This window comes from Uloborus diversus, unplaced genomic scaffold, assembly GCF_026930045.1.
Source record: "Uloborus diversus isolate 005 unplaced genomic scaffold, Udiv.v.3.1 scaffold_12, whole genome shotgun sequence".
Classification (NCBI taxonomy): Eukaryota; Metazoa; Arthropoda; class Arachnida; order Araneae; family Uloboridae; genus Uloborus; species Uloborus diversus.
This window is the reverse complement of record NW_026557876.1, coordinates 3377903-3390386: the sequence shown is the minus strand read 5'-3', so window position 1 is coordinate 3390386 and position 12484 is coordinate 3377903.

The following is a 12484-nucleotide window of genomic DNA, read 5'->3' as shown; positions in this document are numbered from 1 at the left end:
GCAAATGCTTATTCGTATTTAGCAGATTACAAACAAGAAACACAGTGCGAAAGCCGACTAGCAACATTACAATGGCGTCTTTGAAGCTTTGATTGACACTCGAATAAGCCAATGAGAGGGCCTTAAATTTTCCTATGACCGAACAGGAGTAAAGGTAGCTTATATGCTCTCCGGAATATGCTTCAACGTACAATTCCCCCCAAAAAAATTGAAAATCGCATTTTTTGGACTTAGTCGGTCTTGCTCTGAGGTACAGATTTAAAAATAAAATTTTTTTATTTTGGATTTGTACTTGCAGCTTTTGCAACTGAAGTCTGTTTATTATTGCGCAACGCCTAAAATGACAAAAAATGAGGTTATAACTCAGTGCATAGCCGAAAAGAAAACTGTTTCGGAGCTGCGAAGAATCCCTTTCAATGCAAAAAATGTGGGTAAATGGCTGCAGAGACTTGACAGCACAGAAGAGAGCGTTTGTCGGGTGTCTCTTCGTCCATAGGCTCGCATTTTTATGCATGGAAAACAGTTTCCTTTCACCTCCATGCATGCAAAAATGTACTTACAGTCACATGTCTGCAATCATTTACATTTTCAGCCATTGCTAATGTTTATACTTAGATTAAGAAATAAAAAACGTTTGAGCTATGTCAATTTGAAGATTTACTGTGACAAAAAACAGGACAGTTCATGTAAAACCTGTGTAAGTTTTTTTAAGTCTCCTGTAGAAAAAAGAAAAATGTTTCTTTGAGTCATATACTTTTCCTCTTAGCTTTGTACTAAAAAATCGGACGGTGCATATAAAAAAGAGCTCTTTTACTGTGAAACACAAAAATGCTAAATAGAAGAGGTTATTTTTTTTACTGAAAATTAAAACACTTTTTTAACTTTGTAGCTTTTACTTTTATTTTACAATCAGAAATAAAAATAAAATAGAAAAAGTAAGGTCTTAAATTTATTCTGAACAGTGCTATACCCTATGAATTAAGATGAATCTTTGAAGGCATCATTCAGTCATCTATGAACTCATTTAGGAATCGGCAAGTCGTTTTATCTGGGGTTCTGGGAAAAAATCATACTTTACAATCTTTTCAAAATTTTGCTCACAAATTGATATTAAAAGCAGTGGTGTTCCATAATGCTAATTCTTGATGCTGTAACTATATAGTAAAACCAAAATGTAAGATTAAGTAAAAATTAAAACCTAAATAAAAAAAATAACATATCATTGTCCAAGATTTTTAGGAGGTAAAAGCAGAAAAAGAACTTAATAATAAAATACAATAAAAAAACTTACTATTTGCTACTGCAGAAAAAAAGCTTCAGATTTTATAGTTCATGTTACATAAATAGTTCATATTTCATACAAAAAATAGGAATTAAAAAAAATTCAGGTATGAGATTCTTGGCTATAGATGCATTGTGATAAAAACTTTAAAAAAAATTTCCAGATTAAGATAAGAATGGTTGAAATCAACAGATTGAGTGACTTATTTAATTATTTTTTTGGGCGAAAAAAACAGCTTATCTTTTTAACTTTAGCAGATGGGCCAGTTTTTTGTCCTCAGAAGAATAAGACCTTTTTTGAGAGTAAGAGATTCAAAAGTAAAGATTTGTTTCATCTATGAAAATCATTTTGAACATGGAAAAAGAAATACGATGGCCGAAATTTTTGAAAATACGGAATTCCGTCCCTTGGACGGAAGTGTGGCAACCATGCTCTTAAGTGTCTAGCATTAATCAGCAAGAATTGATTCACTTTGAAAAAGCTCAACAAAGATGCGAGTTTTAGCTTTACTTTTAATAGAACGTAGAAATTCTAGTTTTAAGTATTCAAATTAAGGACCACTCTTTTTACTTTCTTCTGTATCTAATATATAGAAGAAAGTATTGGGTTCGTGCAAATTTTCGAATTTTGACGGATTCGAACGTTTTGAGGTGTGCTGAGTCCATTTCGACTATTTTTGGAAAATGACTGTCTGTGTATGTGTGTGTTTCACGTCTGTGTGTGACCAGTTTTTTGTGGTCGCTCTTCAGCAAAAACAACCGCAAGAAATTGAACGAAATTTGGTAAACATGTGTGCACCTATGTGAATTTGTGCCCATTGGTTTTTGGCGCGAATTCCTCCAAGGCGTGTTGAACAATGGGACGTTTTTTGAGTTACGCGTGCTTTCTATTCCTCAGGAAGTAACTGTCGGAATCAAACAAAATTTGGTCCATACGTTGCCATTAACAGGAACAGGTGCTGATTCAATTTTTGTGTCAATAACTCAAATGGGGGCTGAGCTATAGAACGTTTTTTGTCGTCAATTGTGACTGCTGTATCTCAAGAAATAATGAGCGAAATGAAAGAAAAATTTATCGGCAAGTAGCCCTTAGTGGGTATAAGAGCTGATTTTATTTTGGTGTCAACAGCTAAAAAGGGGGTAGCGCAATCGCCCGTTCTTTTTTTCCATTGTGAGTGCCCTATCTCAAGAAGTAATGCTACGTTCTGGTTGAAATTTGGAATATATGTGAATCCATACGTAAACAGGCTTTGGTTCAATTTTGACTCCAATCGCTCCAAGAGGTGTTGATTTTTTTTTTTTTTTTTTTTTTTTTTTGAGCAATCACGATTGCTTATTGTTCCCACTTGACAGTCCTTGATGTTCCGGTTCCTTTTTCAGCTTGGACCAGGGCTGCAGCACCACCGTCCACCGGCGGCGGCGCGGCTGGTCCTGAGCACTATCCCCCGGAATCCACTTTTGCTGGGCGGTGGCGTCCATGTCCCACACACACACACACACACGAACGCATACACACAAACACACACGAACGCCTACACACACACGCACGTGCACAACACTCACTCACACGCATACATACACTTACGCACCCACATACATGCGCCTACACAAACACACACGCTCGTGATTGCGAAAAACATAATTTGAATTCAAGATGCCAAAAATTCAAATTATTTATTTATTTTTTTTTTTTGCGAATAAAAATAGCTATTAATGCAACAATAAGAAAGATAAATCGTAATAGATTGTCGTCTACGTATTTCTCGTGATTTTAATTGTATGGAAATGATCGGAAATATTATCTCAATGATTTAAAATTTTTAACTATTGCCATCTTATCTTTGTTAACGAATAAAATATTTGTAATTAATTCAAGCAAGGCTTTTAACATAACTTTCAATTTTCGCTCTTTGCTTTGCTTTTGCAATAATTCAGACTAATATTGCAGACTAGGAATATTGCTTCCTCGTCAAGCATGGGGAGGGATCAGAAAAGGAAAAATATAGAAGAAAGTTTCGTGATGGCCACAACATACTACTTTATTATTATTATTCTTGTCATTACTATCCCATTCGCATAGAGGAAAACATTAATAAAATTTAGCAGTTAATAAAATTTGTTTAATTTAATTTTAGGCAAGAAATAATTGTCTCATGATATGTGTTGTTCTAAATTTTATCTAAAAAAGTCTTACAAATCTCCATATGTTTTATTCATATCGATTGAAAATGCTAGTGATACCCAAGGCAACGTGTTTTAATCATGCAATAGTGTAGCTTTTACACTACTTTCGAAAGAGTTAATACCAAGCCCCATCATCTGTTTGATATTAAAATATATCCATTACAGAGTCGATACTATTTCAGTATACTAAATCATTATCTAGGAAGATTGGGCGCCGCGCACATTGTGCTTAATGCTCTGAGCACCCAAAATGCTCGGCGCCCAAACTTCCTAGCTCCCAAAATACTCGGCGCCCAATCTTCCCATTTCGGGGTTTAAGAGGTGTGGCTTTGCTCCCCCTGGTTTTGGAGGAGGGGGAAGGATTTTACTTTAATAAATTTTTGTTTGAAATTTTTCAATACATTCAAAATAAATTTAAAATGATGTTTTATTCCTACTAGCAAAATATCTTGCATCAACCTTGACAGATATTGATATTATACTGACAGCGTCAATATTGACGCGTTTTATACTGCATAAAGGTTGCATAAAGATTAAAAAGCAATATTGTAATAACAACACGTAACCAACATTGCATTCATCTTAAACTACCAATATTGATATTACCTTACAATATCAGCATTCCATATTCCATACATGTTGACGCCGTCAAGGATGGTATTGATTTCATGCTGTCGCCGTCAAGGTAATTAGTACACAATAGAGCAGGTGGACCTTCGTTGATACTTGCGCATGCGCGTAGTTCTTTATAGCCAGCGTCCCTTGCATTGCTGGCATGTTATCTTCCTCCTTCGACCTTCGATAGAGCTCCACGCTGCACGCGGCGTTGCATTCTTTAGGTTTCACTAAGTTGGTTGCTTAGTTATTAGTGTGGAATAGTATTGTTTTAGGAATTACTTATGAATGACTGATAACTGCATTTGTTTATTAATATAGTACTAGACAAGCCATATCGCAGACGCTCGGCGATTCCAATGAAAAAAAGTGGGCGTTGCCCGGATGCTCAATGTCGGACCGAAACCTGTAACTAACCTTGGCCATAATCACATTTTTCTTAGCAAGCTTTGTTGATTTTCCCATTTGTTGCGAGCTGTAGTCTATTTCGCATTTCTTTTTACGTAATAATCTCTTATTTGTGCAGTATTTTAATAAATTTCAGTGTTAAAGGGGTATTGTGTTTAGCGTCCAGTGTTGTAGTATAATATCTGTACAGCTGTCATTAATGTCAAGTACATTCGGATCCCGCTACAACGCGATCCGACTTACGCGAACTGGCTATAACGCGAGTTTTTCAGAAGTAACGAATTTTAAAGCTAAAGCGATTTTCTCGCTTTCAACACGCTAATATTTGTAAAGGTATCGTGATGCTAAGTTTCGGCTTTGTTATTGACTACTAAACATTGACTTCGTGAATGGACTTTCATCCTTTCAGCATCACTGACTGGGCAAGTTCCCACACACCGCACTATAAACATAGCTGTATTAGTGTATTACCACTGCTCATATATATTTTTAATTTATTTATTCTAAATATGAAAGGTGGTGAAATATAGTGGCATCTAGACACGCTGTTTCATCTAAAGTTTGAAGATGGAAACAAAAAGCGAAAGTTTGTGACAATTTAAGAAAATGTAAAGATTCTTGATACGCTTGAACAACAAGAAAGTGGGTAGAAGGTACGACAATTAGGTATGAGTGAATTTTTCATGCGTATAAATTAAAAGTCAAAGAGAAGGCAATCCGTACAAGTCCAGACCTTAAGTTTTAGTATGAAGCTCGCAGAGTAGTGTTTAAGCGAAATACAAACAATATGAAATTGGAATCTGCTCTTGTATTGTAGATTATTAAGACCCTGAAAGCGGGGTGTTACCATAGATGTAATTGTTATAAAAGTAAATGCGAAGCTACTGTGTTAAAAAATATATTAGAATAACGATCAGATTACGCAGCATAAATAATCATCTTCAATTTTTAAGTTATAAATGAAACTTATTGTACCTACTGCATAGTACTCTTACAGTGCAGTGCTTTATTATACTGCACACCGTACTGTTTTATTTTTACGTCTCTCATTGATCATTGATTTTGTGCATCGTAACAGTATTTTATGTTGAATAATGCAGCTTTTTTTCAATACGGTGAAAATTCAGCTCTTTATGTAAGAAGCATTAATATATTGTTGCAAAATGGTCTAAAATGGTTTTAAAAGTGCTTAAAAATGTCTAAGATGATTGGGGTGCTAATTAAAAAATCATATACACAAGACTGTTCCACAACGCGAAATTTCGACTTACGCGAGGAGTCTTGGAACGCATCCCTCGCGTAAGTCGGGATCCGACTGTTGTACTAACACAGCTTCGTTGTTGTGTTTGCGTCATCGGTATGAATGCATAATTGCTACCGATGTAGCGATTGACTCCGCATTGCATGTTTCGAGTGTTTTTCATCTCTTAATTGCAAAATGATAATTGTACACCATGTGCTTTTGTTATTTTAAACATGTTCAATCATGTTCTGGCAGAAGAGATTCGTTACAGCGGAGTGTTTTGAAAATCAAATGATACTGCAATACGCTATTATTCATTTTTACTTCTTTCAAGTTAATTTCTCTTTGTTTTCATGCACTTTCTTTAAAATCTTTATCAGAAGTACACCTTGCGAAAGTGGCTTGCGTTTAAACTCATTGAGTGGTATTTGTTTTGTAATGTAAAACTTCGTCTTGTTCAGTCGAACATGTTCTGTAGTTATTTAAGAGCAGAAACTTGCTCTTTTGTTCACAATCTTCAGGAAACCTCTGAAATTTGTTCACTTATTACTTTAAATTCGAATATCTAACAGTCTCCGACTAATTCTAGTATTTGATAATGAACAAGTGAAGACAAAAATTATGGAAATATTACACATGAGAGATAAATTTTATGTCCCCTTATACAGTAAAACCTGTCTACAACGATACTGTTGGGACCTAAAAAAATATTGTTATAGACAGGTTATCGTTATAGACAGCATCGTTATACACAGGTTTCACTGTATATTGAACGTTAAAAATTATCCAATGTCCAAATATCTTATGGGAAATATTAATGTTTTAAAATTTTCAATTTATAAAATATAAACCAATTTACATGGAAAGAATAAGAGTAATACATAGCTGTTTCATGTACACATACATAGCTTTTTCATACATATATAGCTTTTTCTTTTCTTATGGGAGACATGCTTGTTTTTTTTTTTGCTCAAGGACTGCAAATACGATTTATATATGATTTCTGCATTGCGGTGTCCAGTTTAGCTCGCATCGCGAATACTCTTGTTGCTTCATTAGCGTCGGCCATTGAATCAGTTAATTTGATAAATTGCAGCAGCTGACGCCGATTGGTTTCAGCAAGTCGCAGTCTCAGTAAACGTTTCTGGATAATTTCGCCTAATCGTACCTCTCGACTCAAAAACTTCAGCAGCCTGAACGAGTCATCACGTGTTTCCGTCGCCTCCTTCAGAGTCGTGCCGAATGTTGCAGATCCCTCGTCTATTTCATCCAGCATCATTTTCGAAGTACCACCTGCATTCATAGTCAGAGCTGCCAACTTTTGGAGTTCCAAACTCGTAGCAGAATTTTGCAGTTTGAGGGGGGAGGGGCATGGCCACTGCCGCAGATTTTAAGTGGTGAATTGTCAACAGAAAAAAAAAAACAGATACTTTACGAATTTCAAATATGTTACAGAAAGTATTAAAACGGAATATAAAAAAAAAATTCTTAACACAATTTTTGGCAGTTTTTCCGCTTTTTTGCCGAAGATTCAGTGACTGGATCAGCGTTGCGATCTAGAAACCGATCCATCTTTACACCATGCTACTTTCGAAGCGCGATGCTTGTTGCGCAGAGACCGTCCGCGCACGTGTAGAAGTTTGATTTTCTGAACTTACCGGTTTATTTTTCATGCTTTTTTTTTTCTTTGCTTTTTTTGGGATTTTAATTAAAAAACCAGAAAATCGTAATTTTTGGACCCGCTTCCGTAGCGTCGTAGTTTAAAGCGCGATTTTTTCGTAGCGGTTGGAAGCTCTGTTTAGAGTGTTCGCCTCACGGTGACAGGGATATCGGCACTCACTTTGTACCGGTTGGAGATCATAAGCAATGCCAAGCTTTTCTCGCCTTTCTTCTTCGGAGAAACACTTTTAGTCAGTTCAAGATTTTGAGTGCATTCTTCAAGCTCATAATTGCATTCGAGCTACTCCAGCGGGTTTTGCAACAGTAATAAACTTTCTATTTTCTTTCTTTTTTCTTTTTGAAGCGCGCTTTACTGGGTTTCCAATTTTAGTGATGGTTTTCGAAATCGTTTCTCCCTTTTGTGCATTTTCTCAATTGCTGAAAATATTAAAACTGAAAACTCGGATGAGAATTTATTTTTAAAGAAAACCATCAATTAAAATCAGTTGAATTTAATTAAACGATTTTTTAAAATAAAACCATCAATTAAAATCAGTTGATTTTATTTTTATAAATTAATTTTGCAGTTTTTGAATGAATTGCTCTAAATTTGACTGCACTGCATTATACTATCCCAATTTCAACAGGCAAAACTACATACGTCCCTCTTTCTGTGTGCGTAACAGATTTTCACTCTTGCAATATTGCTTTTAATCCGTAATTACAGTTCAGAAGAAAATAAAAATTTGCAGTTTTTCTTTTACACCATGCCTAATATAGTTAAGAAAAATATTTGTTCATCATATTATTTTTAACTAAAAACATGAAAAACAAAGCATGAAACAAAATCACATCTTATCTAAGCTGTATCTCGCTTTTATAAATTTTTAAAAATGTACTGAATAGAGAACTTATCTTAATTTAAAAGTAAGCTGAATGGATTCATCTATTGTATGAACTCCATTATGTTTATAAATGTAAAGTTTGGCATAACTAGGCATGAAAAGGTACAAACAGTATATTGTATATCCACCTAAAATAATACGCTAAGCATGGCTAAAACATTTGAAAACATGCGAAAGTTTAACAGTTCCTGGGATGGTGATGGATAACAACCTAAATTTTCTCGCTTCATTTGACATGTGAGTGTTTTATGGCTGCTTTCAGCAAAGCTTTGAACTCCACGTTCTTTGACTTCAATCACGTCACCTTCCTTATGTAATTTATCCCAAATCACACACAAGTCAGTCATGTTTTCCCCATATAGTTCACTCCTGCAATCACTGATTGAGCAATATTGTGCCATTTCTCTCACAGCAAAGCATCTGATATTATTAATGAAGTCTTCTTCAAGTTGTGGTAAATTTAAAAAAAAATGATTTACTTCAGGAAAAGTGAACTGCAAAACTTCTTTAGCCTGAAAATAGTACTGATTTTCTAATTCAAACTATGTCACTCAAACCAGTCATTTCCTACTTTTCATTAGCTGCTTTCGAAGGTGGAAAAGCACCGCCGTCAGTTTTGATGTTACGGCGTTCTATTCCAGGGGGTGGGAGTGGGAAAGGTACGTTCTGGCTTGAAGCGCTTGATTAGTGATTTTAGCCAAACTTTGAAATTAAGTTGTGTGCTTAGAATTTAACAAAGATATACAATATAGATACTCATTTTGTTCAGAATTTCAATCTCTACAAGTACTTTGCCCATATGTATGGCCATTGGAAGCGTAACTTTTGAGCTATTTTTACATTAATGAAAAAGCAGTTGTTTTTTGTCACTAATGTGCCCATAACGGCTAAAGCTCACTTAGTGGAAGGGCGAAAACTCAGTATGGTCATCCCAGATCAGGGTTGTCAGTATTAGGAACAGTAAATACGGGACAGGGTTTCTATTACAGAAAAGGGGGGGGGGAGGGGGATTTTTGAGACGTCTATTCATGATAAATCTGAAAAATTCATTCGCAACAAAGCATTAAACCTCACAAAATGTCGCCTTTTAGTATAAAAATCGTTTTCATTGCGATTGCCGACGCATACGCAGAGATTTATGAGCAAAGAAGAAGCAACCAGTAGCGGATTTTAGGGGGGGGGGGCAGGCCCCTCCCAAAGGGATCAATTAATTTCACTACTTCAAGCATTATTTTTAGTTGATTTCTCTATAACATAAAGAATTTTTTTAGTTTTTTAAAAAGAACACAAAGCTTATTTGAATAAAACATTTCTGGTTGCTGAAGAAGTAATACTGGAGTCAGAGACCAGAACAGCAGAATGCGTTTAACTCATTGGTTTTGAACTTAAGGGAATGTAATATCGGGATTCGTCCATTAATTCATCTGTGATATAATCAATAATTATTAACATTTAAAAAAAAGTGTGTAGACTTACCTAGAAAGTCACTTTAATTCAGGAAGTAATTTGTGAAATAATGGACTTCTTTTTTCAGATTATAAAAAATACAAAATGAAAGGAAACCATATGGTAGTTTCTTGGCAAAACCATATTATTAATTGAAGTGTCATGTTGTACTAAAATGTTACCTCAACTGTATCATTGCTTTAAGAATAAATGAGCATCTGATGCTTTGAAATTCGCAAAAGAAATAATTTCCGAATTCTTAAATAAAACTTATACGTTATGAAGCTATGATTTTCTTAATTATTTCGTATGTTATAGTTAAAATATAAATTAAACATATTTTAAATCCACATTCAAAGTATATTAGTGCATAATGTTTATGTACTTAAAGAGATTACTTGGCCTCAAGGGATCCTAAAAAACATTTAAAAATAAAGTCATGGAAACTTTGTTTTGAAACGTTTTATGGGGGGAGGGGGGGGGGGGCTTTGCAATTTCCGGGATCCCTCCAAATATTATTTCTGTACCCTCCCCTGGAAGCAACCATTCGGTTCCTCATGGTCTGCCGCCAAAACAAAAACATACAAACCAAATCGAAAGGAAAATAATTTTTGCGTTTGCAGTCACATGATTTTCTTATTGCTCATTATTTCACATTTTTTGTTTTAGTTTATTTTTTCCCTTAAAATAATGGCTCGTTCCATAAAATATTGTTATCATCCAGAATACGGGACTTTAGCCGTCCCGTATGGATGTTCCCCGGGACGCGGGACAATTTTTCAAAATTCGGGACTGTCCCTTGAAATCCGGGACGTCTGGCAACCCTGTCCCAGACCCATACGGCATAGATTAAAGCGATTTCCAGCTTTCCGCCAATGACTTCCGTATTCGACCTTTTTTCACTCCCCAACCACTGGCCTATAAAAGAATATCCCGGTTTTAGAAATTTATATTTCATAAACTATTACACTTAGCACTATATGCAAGATACATGAAAGTAAAGATTAACTGTGAAAGTTTTTTTTCACTCACAATTGCTCCATGTGTGCCTTGGCGCCCTTACGCAAAATTTTAACTGGGGTTTGGGGAGGGGGTCTCAGATATTTTCCCCACTGAAACTGACTTCAGTGCAGATAAGAGTTATTAAAGTTTGAGGTTTTTAATAAGTTAATCATTGGCGGCAAAAGAAATGTTTTTACATTTTTGCAAAGAAAAAAACAAAATGTATGTTTGATGTGTCTTTTACCTCAGTGTCTCACATTCTCAAAGGTCGAAAGAATATTCTCTGCTTTTGTTTTTGCACACGGCCAATTAGGAGATCGATTACCGATGAACGCATTCCATATTGAAGGAATTTTCTCCCGAGAGAAGTTTTGAGCGTCCGCATATTTTTTTCGATCAGTGGAATAGGAAACTAATTGGGGAGGGGGTGGGGGGCTAGATATTATCTTGTTATGGGTTCCACTTTTAATCTTGACAATGACCAACTTTTCATTTTATTTATTGTTTGGCCAAAGGAAACTTATTTTGCTTCTCTATACATAACAAGTCATCAAACAAGAAAAAAAGTGCGATTAAAATTGAAAATTATCCGAGTGAAAATCAAAAGGTCCGACAAATTTAAAAGAGAAAATCCTCTTGCAATAATCCTTCAAGTAAATAAAAAGACAGTAATAGCAAAGGAAAAAGACAAAAAAAAAAAAAAAAAAAAAAAAAAACCTCATATCATTAACCGGCATTAACAGTTTCATTAAAATATGATAGTTTTCCATACTTCAGTTACTCAGATCAACGCGGGGAACACGAAAAAAACCCGAACTCATGAGCAAACTTTGTAAAGAGCGCCTATATGAATTTCACAGAATGCAAACGAATTCACATTAACTACTTTATGAAAACAAACTATTTTTGATCTACTTACTCTTTCTTCGGTGATCGAGGCCTCTGCTGCATAAACCTTTAAACGCTTTTGTTTTATGCATGGAGACTATACGCTAAGGAGATAAATCTCCGCTTCCGAATTGTGGCAACAAAATTTCACTTTTCTAGAGGGCGCTGCTGCCGCATTTTAGGCTATTTCTAAGAGAACGTAGGTGATTTTAGTGTAAATTTGAAAATTTAATTTCCGCCAGGAAAAATTGAAAACGGTGAAAATAAAAATTAAGCTTTGGCATATGATAACTATGCATACTGAAGATTAATATATCATGCCTGAGAAAGCCGTTAAAAGCTTATATATTTAGAGAGAAATGTTTCTTTAATGCATCAACGGACCTGTGTCGTCTGCTACGCATTTGCATATCGTACGGCTTCGTCAGAGCACCTTTAAAAGAACCTTTCGCGTGATTTCTTTTTTTGTTGAGACACTAGAAAAAAAAAAAAAAACTACTGCTTATTTATTTGCAGGAATTAAAACAATCGTCTTCTGGGGCTGTTATGAATTTTAATAGGAAAACCGAGAAAAATAAGCAATGAGCAGCGATTAAAGTGGACAGTTGATTCCTCGCAAAAGTAAGCAAAACTCGCTGATATGTTTTACCCCCCTTTCATTTATGAATGACGTCGCCGAGATTTTAATCTATTAATTTATATTTTAACTCTATTTATTTTCCGTTCAATCTTTTTTTTTCTTTTTTGTTTCATTTTAATGAAATAAAGGCTGTGATATTAATATCACACATAAAAACCATGATAAAATATAACAAAGTAAATGCATAATTTATACTTATTGAATAATAAGGAT